The sequence below is a fragment of the Pithys albifrons genome, chromosome 11 (genome assembly GCF_047495875.1).
Source record: "Pithys albifrons albifrons isolate INPA30051 chromosome 11, PitAlb_v1, whole genome shotgun sequence".
Taxonomy (NCBI): domain Eukaryota; kingdom Metazoa; phylum Chordata; class Aves; order Passeriformes; family Thamnophilidae; genus Pithys; species Pithys albifrons.
Genome location: NC_092468.1, coordinates 21,156,285 through 21,170,419, shown reverse-complemented (window position 1 = coordinate 21,170,419; position 14,135 = coordinate 21,156,285). Strand labels below are relative to the sequence as shown.

The 14,135-nt window shown below is 38.0% G+C and overlaps 1 protein-coding gene across 5 annotated transcripts in view; it reads left to right on the top strand.

Moving 5' to 3' along the window:
* NAALADL2 (N-acetylated alpha-linked acidic dipeptidase like 2) overlaps nt 1–14,135 on the top strand; it is a 439,661-nt gene that overhangs the window by 34,828 nt on the left and 390,698 nt on the right. The window lies entirely within an intron of this gene.

Here is a 14,135-nt window from a genome sequence, read left to right as displayed (position 1 = left end):
ATCTGCAGTAACTGCAAGTGTGTAAACATCAGGTTGTGGTCTTAAATGATCTTACTTGGTAATATAACAAAATTGTTGATTTCTATATCTTAAAAAATTAGTATCACTAAAATCGAGTCTGTGTTTGATTGTAAAGATTTTATTTCAGAACCACACTTTCTTTTGGTGCTATGTTACATTAGTTTGCTATGTTTAACAAGTCAGTCTGAACTTCTCTGGTGCCAGGAGGTCCATGTGAAGACACGAGCAGAAATTTTTGATGTTTGTCACCTTTTTCCATTGCACTTTATTACTAATAGTGAAATTAAATTAATCTTGTGGTCATCTGCATTAGAATCAGGTATATTTATGATTTGTTTTGAAATTATATCTGGTTTGATTTTTTTGGCATTGCTTTATGGTGTGAGTGAAGCTTGGAAAAGGGATCACAACAGAAAGTGCATGGAAGGTTTTAGCAGAAAAAGTGAAATTTTGTGTTGAAGCTCTTGTGGCTTGGAAGTTCAATAGAAGTGAACAGCAGAGGCAGACTGTTACTTAATAGTGTCTTTTGCATCTTAAACACTTCTAATTAAGATATTCATTTGCATCTTTGCCAAAACTCCAGATAGCAAATACTACTTCTGCTGATATTACTGATGTGAATGTTAACTAACTTATGAGAGTTACACAATTTATCTGAATCAAGCTGGGGGTTTTTATTTGGTATTGTGTTCTAATGACAAAACCCTGACTGATTTCTATGGGAGATGCAGTTGGCCTGTGATGAGTCTGATGGATCTGTAGGTATTGGGTTGTAGAAAGATGGTGTGATGTCCAGTGCACTGCCCAAAATAGGGCTTTCTGTGGGCACTGCAGATGTACCCTATTTATTCTGCCAACTGCATGTTTCTGGTTTTACTGCAAGTATTATTCTCGATGCTTTGCTCTAAAAAGTTTCTCTTTTTCTCACAATCAGCACATTCATTTTTTTCCCCACTATGCTCTCATATCCCTTGTGTTTCTAATTAACACTTCACAATCACTGCCTGCCCTTCTTTCTGCATAATCTGTGCTTGTTTGCATTCCAGGAACACACCTGTATTGTGAATGCAACACCAATTAATACTCTTTTCAGTAGTTTAAAATAAATAGTGTCCATGTATGGGTTTATTCTCAAACCATAATATATTCACTACTTTTTTTATCTGACAGGCCTTGAGTCCTAAGCAAAAGTTTTAAACTCTATTTAGACTGAGTAAGCAGGTATCTTTGCCTAATCAGTTAAACACACCATGCTTCTCTATAGCTCTCTACAGGAGTATAGAGTTTAAAAAGTCAAGCAGTAAGTAAATACCTCAAAATATATCTATTTCTCATTGAAATGTGCCTAGAAAAATATTCTTATCTGCAGATTTCCTGTTTGCTCTTAGACTACCAAATCATATGTGAATATGAATGTCAAAAGGAGAGTTTAACCACTGAAAATATTTTGGTGCTTTTTGCTTTGTTTTACTGTACTACTTTTTTTCCTCTTAAAGTTGATCATCTAAAGTAATTGCAGTTATGAAGATAGTGACAAGGTAAAGGCAAATTATAGCTAAATGTTTTAAAAAAAAGTTTTATGTCTTAAGAATTGCTTTCGAAGTTTTCAGAGCTGTGTAATTTCCTCAAGAAAATGTCTCTTCAGTGTACTCTTACCCTTATTTAAAGAAGGAGAATTATTTTTCTGTTCTGAGGAGGCATAAAGCATGAGTTAACCCAAGAATACATACAGAGTGAGTGTACATAAACATATTTCTGCCTGTAACATAATGAAAAAAAGGAGACTGTTTTTTGGCAGAAGATATCAAGACAACAGAAGCAAAATAAAGGACATGTTTCCGGGTGAATTCTTCTGCTCACTTGTTAAAGACTTCCATTGAATCTTAATTTAGGTGTTTATGATCCAAGGAAGACTTTGGGTAATATGATTTAAGTATTACCTTGGCTTCTTGTTCTCATGCTTGGTTAGATCATCTCTGACCATGGGCAAGACTGGAACATATGGAGATGTCTGTCAGCCTGTCTGAGGGCAGTTAGCTGATGGCTCAGCAAACACCCAAAATGAGAGTGATGGCAGCGTGGTCCTTGTTGGGAGAGCCCTGAAACAGGTAATTGTCCAAAGCTACTGTACTTGGAGGTTAATGACCAGAACTGTGTAAGTAATTCCCTCTGTATGAGGTCAGTGTCACCTTGATCCCTGTTGCCAAGAGCTGATAGGTCTTTAAGCATATCTTTTTTTTTGTCCCAGCTGTGTGGGACATAAGTGTGTCTGTGCTTTTATTTCAGCACATGCAACAGATTTTGTAACTGCAGATAAACCCAAATCCCCACTCTTGGAATTTTGCAAATGTATAGTTTTTTTTTTTCCTTTTATAAGAAAAAAAATTATCTCAGTATATACTGTTTCTGACCCCTGAAAAACCTACTTCACAGTCCCCCTTCATGAAAACTCTTGATGAGACTCTTGAAATTGCATCTTCTTTGTTATCAGTGTAAAGAAGTTGGAGGCATGAGATGTAATGTTACAACTTGATGAGCTTAAGCATAGAATTATTGGTCTCTGAGCTGCAGCAATATTTGTAAGGAGAGATCTCCCAGCACAGCTTTGGCAGTAAGTAGTATTCAACACTTTCTGCTTTTGCTGCAGATTATTTCTTTGTGGATAAATAAGCCAGTTTACAGAATATTTTGATAGCTGTAAGTGTCTTGCTGTGTTTCCTTTTACTTCTAAGAAAATTTGGGTCCATTATCAGGCCTCAGAACTGGTCGGAAGTGATAACTGTCTTTGGAAAAGGAGAGGATTTATCAAATGCTTGAATATTAGGAATGTTGGAAACTCAACCTATGTACTAAGTGTGTGGAAGGAATGAGTCCACTAGTTTGGTGAAGATGAAGGTCACAGCTATAGGCTGGGAAATCCAAAACATAAATTAACATAAATTAACCAATTTGTGGTTTACTGTTGGTTTGAATATTTAAATCAAGGTTGTATATCAGTCCAAAATTTGTGATCTAGCTCAGCCAGATGCACGTGAGCTCAGTGCAAAAATAACTGAGTTATATTCTTTGACCTGTGCAGTGTAGAATTGGGTGACCACATTTGCCCTCTAAAAATGGTGGTTGTCAGAAATGAACGTTCAGCTGAATGCATTTCAAGAAACACGAAACAGGATTTGTTAGAAATAAAGTGTCAGTGTGTGTGTGTGGCTCAGCTTCGCGAACGAAGATTTGGGCAGGGCTCTCCCCACGTGGGTGTGCCCTTGCAGCCTGCGCAGTGGATTTTAGGTGAGGCTCAGCGTGCGCAGAACTGACCCCACCGTTTAAGTCCTGAGGTTCATCTGCCACGGCTGAGCGAGCTTGGACAGTGTCAGTGAAGTCCTTGGGACTAGAACCTACAGCACCCGGCATTTCCCAGGAGGTCTCCCATCCAAGTACTAATCCAGGGCTGACCCTGCTGAGCTTCCGAGATCTGACGGGATCGGATGTCAGGGAGGCATTTAACTGCCTTAAAGTGTCAATAGAAAATGTGGAATAAGCAGATAATTGTCAATTTGTTAATTAGATTAGATGGACACAATGAATGTGTTTAAAAAAACTGGTGGAAAAAATGTTTTCATGTAAGCGTGAGAGTTACGTTGGTTTATCTTAGTGATCCAAAAAAAACCTCTTCGCAATCTGTAGCATATAAGTAGAGTTGACTGTTGTGATTCTGGCTGTGAGATTTGTAGTGGACTGACTCTTTCTTTCCGTATATATTTATTGTACAAAACAGGACTCCATGTATACAGTTTTTGTTTGAGCTCCAGTGTGCTTAAAGAATCTGATTGCCTGGGGAGGATTAAAATGGAAGGGATAGGAAAGGGAAAGTTAAAGAATCTAAAAATAATCTCCCAAACATACCACAAAGCCTGAATGTGCCCAAATGCCACCTGCACTTGGCTTGTTTTACGCACTGTTGCACCTGAGTGGAGTCAAGTGGCAATAAAAGGAACCTTTATATTGGCTATTTGTTTTCTGAAGTGTCAAATATTTGTGAATTCAAAACCTATGTGGTAAGCAGGGTGAGCTCAGAAAAACGTAATTAAATCCTGAACAATATTAGTGTTACACAAAAAATGCTGAAATCAAACAAATTGTCAGTGTCTCAGTTGTCTGGATTGAATAAAAATAATCTCAAGTAAGTATAAATGTAAATGCCTTTAAATCAAAAGGGCATTCTTTAACATGCCACATATTTGTTTTATTTTCTGGATATTTTTCTTATGCCCTTTGTTCATACCTACAGGAGAAAGGTACTGCTTGTCTGATAGGACATTGCTTCCTCTCTTCTCCCTCAAAATATCCACGCACAGAACACTGAGTGGCTTAGGAAAATGTAATTTTGTGCATTGGTTATGACCCTGAATAACACATTTTAACCATAGATAACCTGGGAGTTTAGATTGAGTTTTAAGAATATTTTAACTTTTTAATTAGTGGCACAATTCTACTGTTTGACTTAGAAACTGCTGGTCTTTGTCCTGTTCCTTTCCATGGAGCTCCATGTGTGAAGCAGGTAGGTGCTCAAACAAAAACAAGCCTACAGAAGTAATGCCTTGGTTTGTATAGGAAATACACTCGGTTGCCTGTTATGAACTGTAATCAGCTTAAGCTATCTCAGAATTTAGTAGTGACTTTTCCCATACCTGGAAATATTTAAGCAGGTGCCCATGGGAAAATTCAACAGAGTAAAGCAAATTGGATTGGGTTTAAGAATTCATCCTTTTTGTCCTACACATCAAATTCATTTTTCTCAAATGCTGTTCATATTGTGCTGCATATTAATTGCATATTGTGTGTTCTTTATTCATAATATACCACTGATAATAGTAGAAAATTAAATTTTTAATTCCCAGTGATACCATAATTTAATGTTTCAGTTACTTTTCTTCTTTAACTAATCTTCTGTTCTCTGAACAAATTTGATTAAAATCATTGCATTTATTAGAAAGAAATTGGCTAAAATGTATCAGTTTGGTCCCACAAGGAGCCAGTATTAAAAATTCTTTTCTGGGTTAAGCCTTTTGTTGGATGGCAGATGTTAGGCAAGGAGATGGCTGATTAAAGCTCAGAAATCACTAGGATATTTAAATGTGGAGGAAATTATCTGCTGTAGTTACTGCTTTCTCATTTTCCAGGTAAGCCATTCCTCCTTTCTCTTCTCTCCTGATGCTCCAGTAATTATGAATTTGTGAGATTTGGGATGGGATGTGGGACACTGACAAGTGATTTCAGATGATCCATTCAGCTTTCATCTTTCCTAGTGCTGTTTGTCAGGGCAATTGCTGAGGAGAATTTGCCCTGGACTCACTTCCCTTTTGTATGTCAGGCTGAGCAGAGTCAGTGACAGATATTTAGGATGGGATAATGTGAATTGCCCTGCTGCTGCAATGTGATACTACTGTCTCCTGGGCTCTCTCACTTTTGACTCCAGTGCAACCAGCTTGTATACATGTTCCAGCTTGGAATGAAGGTTCTGAAGGTTGAATGTGCTCCTTTCACTGTATAAATGGAATTGTGCAGTTATTTCACCATCAGGCAGCAAAAGGTTTTAATGTTAAGACCTTGTTTCCTTACCTGTTGAAGATTTATTGCAATGATACCTAGAGGGAGCCTTGCTGTTTCCATGATGTGGTCAATGTGTTGGGCTTCGCTTGTGCCAACATACTTAGTTCTTCAAATCTCGCAGGGCAAGCTCACTAAGTGGGTCAGAGTAAATGCCTGAAGATCCTTGCTTTGAAGCTTTTAGGGAAAATGACCAGAAAGTTCATAAATGTGCATTGATTCTTCACTGACAAAGCCTGTCTTATTTTGGACTTCTGTGTTTGTAAAAGATGAAAATCTGAAGTTATTTTGGAGTCAGATTGGTGTCCTATAATTTGTAACTTTATGCTTATTTTGTTACTCTGGTTTTGATTAAATTGTTTGTGGTTTAACCTTCTTAATTTTCCATTGAATTGTCATTGTCTTTACCCATTTGATGTTATGCATTTCTTTGTAATTAAGATGTTTTAATCTTCTCTCTTGGTCTGTGTTACTGAGTTAATGGAGTCTCCTTAGGAAGTATGGTATAACATTGTTAACTGGTTGGCTAAATTGCTAGGGAGGAGTTCACTTCAGGGAAAAAAAATTAAGCATAGGTCATTCCCAAACCTAGCATTATTATAAAGAAATGCTTTTGAAATACTTGCATTTATTTTTATGATTGTCCCTCTCAGTTCTCATTGTATGGCTGATTAACCACATTCAAAACACAATTTGCTGCTTGTGTAGTGACAGACCGTTTTTTGAAAGTGTGAGTTAATGAAATTTAATGCTGTCTGTGCTGTCTTTTTTAGGTCCTTTGAGCACCCATTAGGTAGGTGAATTGCTCACTTGTAAAGCTCTTTCAACAGTGGGACTTAGCAAGCATCTGCCTTAATTATATTCAGTGTTGTCTCATGTTCATTCTATTTTTCTGTTTAATTTTATCTCCTCCTGTTCCCCAGGCCTTGATTCTTCAAATTCACAATATTAATTTTGTGATGCTGCAACTTAGTACAGTATCCCCACAGCATTGAGCTTTACATCATCAGTACAACTCTTTCTTGGTCGTGAATCATAGAATACTTTAGGTTGGAAAAGACGTCTGAGATCACAGAGTCCAACCATTAATCCAGTGCTGCCAAGTCCACTCCTAACCCCTGTCCCCAAGTGCCATATCCACATGACTTTTAAATATCTCTAGGGATGGTGATTCAACCACCAGCTTGTCTGCTGAATCCCAGTACACCCGTCAGTCCTTCTGTGAGGAGGGGGCTGGTGGTGTCAGAGCTGTGATGTTTGATGGCTCAGCTGGGAGGCAGAATGAACTCTGTTCAGGGTCTGAGTGTGTGTGGCTGTCTCTTGATGAATTGGATGGGATTTAAGCTACGTACTACTCGCCTTCTGTCCATGAATGAATTTCAGTCATAGGCTTAGGCTTTTTTTGGGGTGTCTTTAAAGTATGTTTATTTGTTTGTAGAAGGCAATTAAATGCCTCCCTGACACCAGTTCCTGTCCGATCTTGGAAGCTAAGCAGGATTGGGCCCAGTTAGTGCTTGGATGGGAGACCTCCTGGGTATACTGGGGGCTGTAGGTTCTAGTCCTGAGGACTCCACTGTCACCCTCCGAGCTCACTCAGCCGTGGCAGATGAACCTCAGGATTTAAAGGTGGGGTCAGTTCTGCACACACTGAGCCTCACCTAAAAAATCCACTGCTCAGGCTCGAAGGACACACCCACGTGGGAAGAGCCCTTCCCAAATCATTGTTCGGGAAGCTGAGCCATGATGCTGTTTGTAGATGAGTAATGTGCAGTAATCTTTTTGTTAGGCCTCATCTTTGGAACAGGTACTTCCTTACTGTAGAGAAAGTGAAAACTTTGTCTCCTACAGTGTGCAGGAAATATCAAAATATTCACTGGTTGTTTGGAAGTAGGGAAGGTCCTTGTGAATAAGGTGATGTGCTGAGGTTTCCTTTTTTTTTCAATTTAAATTGAAACAATCATAAATGCTTAAATTTAATAAATGTCAAATCGAAGACTAGATAATGATGCTTTTAGCTGAATTTTATTCATTTGTGCTTTTCCCTTTCTTGCTAACTTCCAATAATTGTACCTTCTAGTGCTTCTGTGAGAAAGAACATTATAAGAAATGTGTATGTTTGTCCTTGAAAACTAGCGTGGGAAAGAATTGCCTTGGGGATCCTGGGACCATTTCAATAACTAGGAAATAAAGTGGCAAAGTGCGTATCACATCCAGTAGGGATCTCATTGCATCTTTCAGGTTGCAGGACTGCACCTAAGAAGTGGCACTGTTTCATGCCATCTGGCAGTTCAGTTGTAGGCCCTGGACATAAGGCAAGAGGTGGCAGAAGCAAGTGAGCAAAACTGGCATTTGCACATTTGTAGCCTCTTTCTGCTTGTTTTCTGTCACACAGTTCCCATCTCATCCTTGTCTGACAAGCCGTTATATTTTGACTCTGTATTATTACCTTCATTTCTTGCTACTACTTCATTATTCCCTAAGTTTCCTTTCTTAAAACTTTGAGTAAGAAATCTGTCTGAAAGGGAAATGATGTGTTTTATATTGACTAAAAAGATGTGGCATTTCTGACTTAGGCTGTTAATGTTTCTTTTGCAGAGCTCTTCTGTCACATGGGTTTGTTTGCGTTTGCATAGATCTGCAGTTCATATATTTTTATGTGATAATGGTTGCCAGTGTTAATAAGTTAAAAGGGGTTGATGAGAGAGTTGCTATAAAATACGTTCTTTATAGATGCCTATTTTCAGACTAAGCATCAACCCTTTTGTGAATAACAGATTGGTTACTTATTCATGCCACGTGCTGAAAGTCATGCTTATCTCAGTGTTTGACCATATCTAGTTGTAAATAACTTTACAAAACCTTTGGAAAGAATTATGGTGTGATATTATGAGCATAAGCCCTTGGTAGTGTGCTACTGCCTTAGGCTGCTTCATTCCAAAGGGAGAATGGTGTGAGTGGTACTCATTCCACACCCCCCTCAGTCTGGAGGATCGTCATGGACAATCTGCAAGGATCAAAACCAGAGCTATAATGATGAACCTTGCATCACTAAGCAGTTGTTCTGTGGGTGCACTAACTTATCTGTTGGTCCTGGATGAACTCTTTTCCTGAATACAAAATCCTGTCCTACAGGCATTTTTCTTGTGTGGTTACTGGTTTTTGGTGACTCAAACTCATAAATAACCTTCATTGTGTTAGTTTTGACCATGTATTTACAGAGATTTGAAATCTGATTTTGAGATAACGTTTTTGGTTTTAAGTGATGCCAAGTAAACTATATTCTCAAATTTTTTAAGTAATTTTAAGTGAAGTTCAGGTGGGCATAGCTTGGTGATTTTCACTGACATACTCTGTGTGTTTCTATCATAGAATCACAAAATGGTTTGTCTTGGAAGGGACCTTAAAGATCCTCTCGTTCCATCCCCCTGCCTTGGACAGGGACACTTTCTACTTGATCAGGTTGCTCCAAACCCTGTCCAACCTAGCCTTGGACACTTCAGGGATGAACATCCACAGCTTTTTTGGGCAACCTGTGGCAGGGCCTCACCATCGTCACAGTGAAGAATTCTTTCTTAGTATCTCATCTAACCATACTGTCTTGCAATTTAAAGAAGAAATATTGCAAACTATCAATGTTTCTAGGTACTTCATGGTCTTCCATAACAGACAATGAATTGATTGAATGATCCTGAGTAATTACAGATTTATAGCTTACTTCTATACATTCTCAAAAACACTCCTTGACAGTATTTGCTTTCATAATAAAGACTTAAATATTTGTAGGTGTTGGGAAAATCAGAATACTTGGCTTAGTCCAGTGTAGACCCCTATTTTTACAAGGTGTTATATAAACAGAAGTGAAATTTCCTCATCCATAGAGGTTATTTTATAAGTACACCAGGCAGGCAAAGGCAATGAGCAGGAGCACAGAGAATACAGACCCACCTACGTTTGTCTGGCAGGCCATTGAAAAACCCCAGATGTCTGGATGAGAATTCATTGGGCAGTGATGTTGGATGTGAATTAGTGATGCTGTTATTGCATTATGTTAACATCAGGAGGCCTTTATTGAGAACCTGATCTCTACTGTGCTTTATTGCCAAGAATCATTCCATAAAAAGATATTTGTCCAAAATAACTCACATATTAGATTTGATGAGCTGCAGCAGGCTGATGGAACAGAAAATGATGTTATGAAGCCTATGGTAGTGCAGCACTGTAGTAGAGTTATAAATGAAATAAATTTATTTTAGGTTGTGTAATAGATATTAGGACTAGATCAACACCTGTGCATCAGATATAACTGCCTGGCTTCTGTCCAAAGCAGGGTTTTTTTGTAGTCCTTGACTGATGATTTTGAACAATTTTTATTTGAGGTTCAAGTATTGGATGAGTTTGTAGGAGAATCTGCACCTTTGTGCTTACAGTGGTTCAGTGGTTTTGCAGAGTAAATGCTCATAAATTAAAAACATTCATCTCTCTTCTATCATGACTAATACTAGAGTTTTAAGGTCCTATTTCTTTGTGTAGGAGGATATATATCCTTAAGAAGAAGACTGTGTGCAGCCAGTGCTCTGGATAATGAGAGTTTTGGTACGTAAACACCAGTGGGGGAAGAATTAGCTTTTTGGAAGTCTTTGTTAATGAGTACACATGTGCTGAAAGATAATAAATGATTGTCTTTTTGATAGAGTTAGAAGAAATATCCACATGAAAGCTTTTATACTGTAGAACAGATGCATCAGGTTAGTTCTTTAGGTAGTTGCTTTGACATTGATGACATGAGTGATGGTAGCAAATGACCTGGAGATTTTTCGGGGATTTGCATTCTTTTTTTAAAAATATGAAGGGGAAGTCAGAGACTACTTAATTAAAAGAGGTAAAACACTGAGCAAAAAGAAGGACAATGTATTTAATATATAAGTATAATGTTTTAACCATACTGCCTTGTAGAAGGATTACATTGTACTGCCAGTGTATTGGAGGGAACCACAGTCCTGCTGTCTGGGACTGCAGCCTGAAGATGTATGGGAGTCTCACCAGACACCACTCTATGGTCTCTTATCTATTCTAGTGTGACAAATAATTCTGCTCAGCTTGTCAGCAGTGACAGCTGAGACTTTTTGCTTAGATACCTTGACAGTGCTTGTATTAAGCACCCAGAGCCATACACTCCATTAAGTTTTTGTAAAATGAACTGCCTGCTCCTTGCTGTCTGGCTGATGCTGGCAGTGTTTGAGCTGTAATCCTCTCCAGCTCCAGGTTGCCTGAGAGAGCCCCTTTAGCCACCTGACAGGTGGGGTTGGTGTGGTTTTGGTGGAGTCTTCAGGGCACACTATTTCCTTACACAAGATGGGATTCCACCAGCAGTGTTGTTTTTTGATACACAAGCAATGCCACATCAAGTAACTGGAAGGTGCTGTGTGAAGACGGGAGGTGTGGTTTGTGTATCACTTACATCTTCTGATGCTATTGCTCCTTCTACCACCTACATCACACTAGATAATTTTAAAAATACAGTGACTTTTAGAGTTGGATTTTCGTTTTTATGGAAGAGAAATACTGATAGAGTTGAGTTATAATTGCAAATGTAGGCATTTATAGCCTGATAATAAATAGAATTGAAGGTTGATGATTTAACTCCTCAATAAATATGTGGACAAAATTGAAGAATGTAATTCACTTCCTTGATATCTCTGCTGTATCAAGGTGCTGAGTGCTGTTGTGATTGAGTTTCTGCCTGTAGATGTTACAGCATTAGATATTCTCCACTGATGCAGTTGCAATACCTTGGCCTCTGGTTATATGGGTTAGTTCAACAAGATCTCAGTGGCACTGTTGGAGAATTTTTAATTGTTATTTACTTCCCAAAGGTGAAACGTGAATACCATCTACTTCATGGAATAGTAGAATATCAATTTTAGTGTGATTTTTTTATAAAATGTTTTAAAAGTCTGCATTTACAGGAATTTTCTGCATCTAGATATGCCCCGTGCACACTCAGGCAAGCACACCAGTTAGATATACTGAAGAGTTTACTGAGTATTGTACTAAAATCAATATGCTTCTGAAACCTGAATTTGGTTTTTAAAAAAAATCCCCATAAAATGTAAATAATAAAAAACAGAAGTAGGGATTTGAAAACTTTTGAAATTTTACTTGATATGTTTGAGTTGTACATATGATTTAAATCAGTATTTCTTACTCCTTACATCATGTATGTTCCATTCTACTTGGGCATTGCAAGAATTTGAAATTAGAGCGTGCTGTGTGTTAACAGAGGAGCAGAAGTATAGAGGTGAAATGAAAAAGTTGGAGTTCAGTTGGAAATTCTGAATTCTTTCAATTCCTTATACATCTCAGTCTATGATTTTGCTGCATTCATTCTTACGTATCTATATATATTAATATAGGATATTATTTATATTACTTTGTATGATACTACCGTTAGCTGTGGTTCACACAAGCCAGCTATAGGGATTTCAACACAGTGTGTTTCCCTGTCTTCATCAGAAAAAAAAAGTTATTTTCACAGCTTTCTTAACATAACTATAAAAGTTTGTGCATTCTGTGTTAAATTTTGGCATGAAAATTCTCACCATAGGAGAATATACAATTTTTTCACATCTGATTTAACACTTTTTCCCCCCTACGCGTCAGAGATTGGAAAAAGGGAACTTGGCAGACCTTCAGTATAGTATGTGGGTTAGAACATACATCTTAGGCCACGTGTATGTGTTTGTGTCTCTAAAATGTTAAGAGGGATGGGAACAATTTATTTAATGCACCGCGTATGGAAAAAGCACACACTGAATAGTAAGAGAGCAAGTCTTGGGAAAATCTGGAAGAATAGGGAGCCACAAGCAAATAACTGGCTTAACATGAGGAAATGTGCACTGAAAAGGACGGATTTAGCAATTGAAGATGGGATTATCATGTGATGAGTTGCAGCTGGTTCAGAAGCACTGACGCTGAAGCTAAGCCTGACTGTTCAAACACCGCTAGAGGTTGGAGGAACGGCAGCAAACCTTCTTGGCTCAGGTTGTGGATGAGTTCAGTGAGAGCCCAGGTGTGCAACCTGGATGCTCTGTGTTTGGGAGTGGGTTATGTTTCCGTTCCAGAACAGATTTATTTGTGAGCGTGGGCTTCTGACATGAACAGTGTTATGTTGAAGTGAGAGTTACCACAACTACATCCATGTGACACCAAAGAGCTGTGCTGCTCTGGCAGTACTGCTGTGATAACAGTGTTATTGCCTGAGACAGCAAAGCCTTTGCTCTGGGTAATGGTAAATCAAGTGTAACTTAGAGCCATAATTCAGAACAGATGTGGGTCCTAGTTCTGCACTGAAATCTGAGCGGGAGGAAACTCCCTCCACCTACAGCCATTTAGGCTGGGACATGAGTCATGAAGATGCTGACTGAACAAAGAGGGCAGTATGTGGATCCCTGTCTCCTCTGCATCCCTCTGAGCATTCATTTGTAGTCAATTATCTGTTACATGCTTGGTGCCTTTCTTCTTTCACTGACTTTAAAACTTATCTATTTGGGTGAGTGGGGGTCTGCAAATGAGTTTTTGATCTCCTTTGCTTTCTACAGAAGTAACTTTTGATGCCAGATTTTGTAAACTTTGGTTTTTGTTCATGCTGAGATACTTCTATGCCAATATCCGTGAAAGAATATTTTCTTAACAAGCTCTGATAAAGGAAATGCTTTTAAAAGGTACCAGCCTACATCAGTGTAATTAAAATTGGGATTATGGAAAAGACCAAAAAAAAAAAGCTTTTAAGCTTAGATGTGAAATCATGAAATGAAAAGACTTGAATTTCTTACTTTTGGCAGGGGATGAATTTCAACAGTAGTATAATATTCTGATCTTGACAACAGAGGTGTTTAAAAAGTGCTTCATTATAAACTGGAACCAGGGCTTGCCTATTGAGTGTATAATTGGGCTGTTTCAAATTAAATATTTTTTCTGTATTTTTAAATTGTGCTTTTCAGGTTCTATTTCTTATTCTTTATAGAATTATGTTTATTTTTATTTTTGAAAGCAAGAGTCATATCACCTTTTTGTACAGACGCATGGACTTTGTTTATAATTCTCATCTGAAAACAGATCTGCTGGCTGTCAAAAGTCTGTTAATGAATTAAAATGAGTTTGTACTCCTAAACCATTGTTGAATTGCCAGGTGGTTTGTGATTTTTGGTAATGAAGGCTGGGTGTCACTGTTAGATCAGGGCATTGGTGATCAAAACAAGCAAACCTGTGCAGGGAACTAAATGCAGCTTGCCTCACATATATACTCAGAAATTAGGTACCATATCCCAAAGAATTCCAGAGATTGCTTCAAGTTCTGTTATTTAAGAAGAAGGTCATGTGTATATTAAACGAGAAACAATTTTCTGTGCTTCTCTTTGTTTTTTTAACCTTTCAGGTTCATATTTTAAACTTTGTAAGCATGAATCTCAGATATGAAAGTATTATATGGAATTTCATGACTATGAATTGGA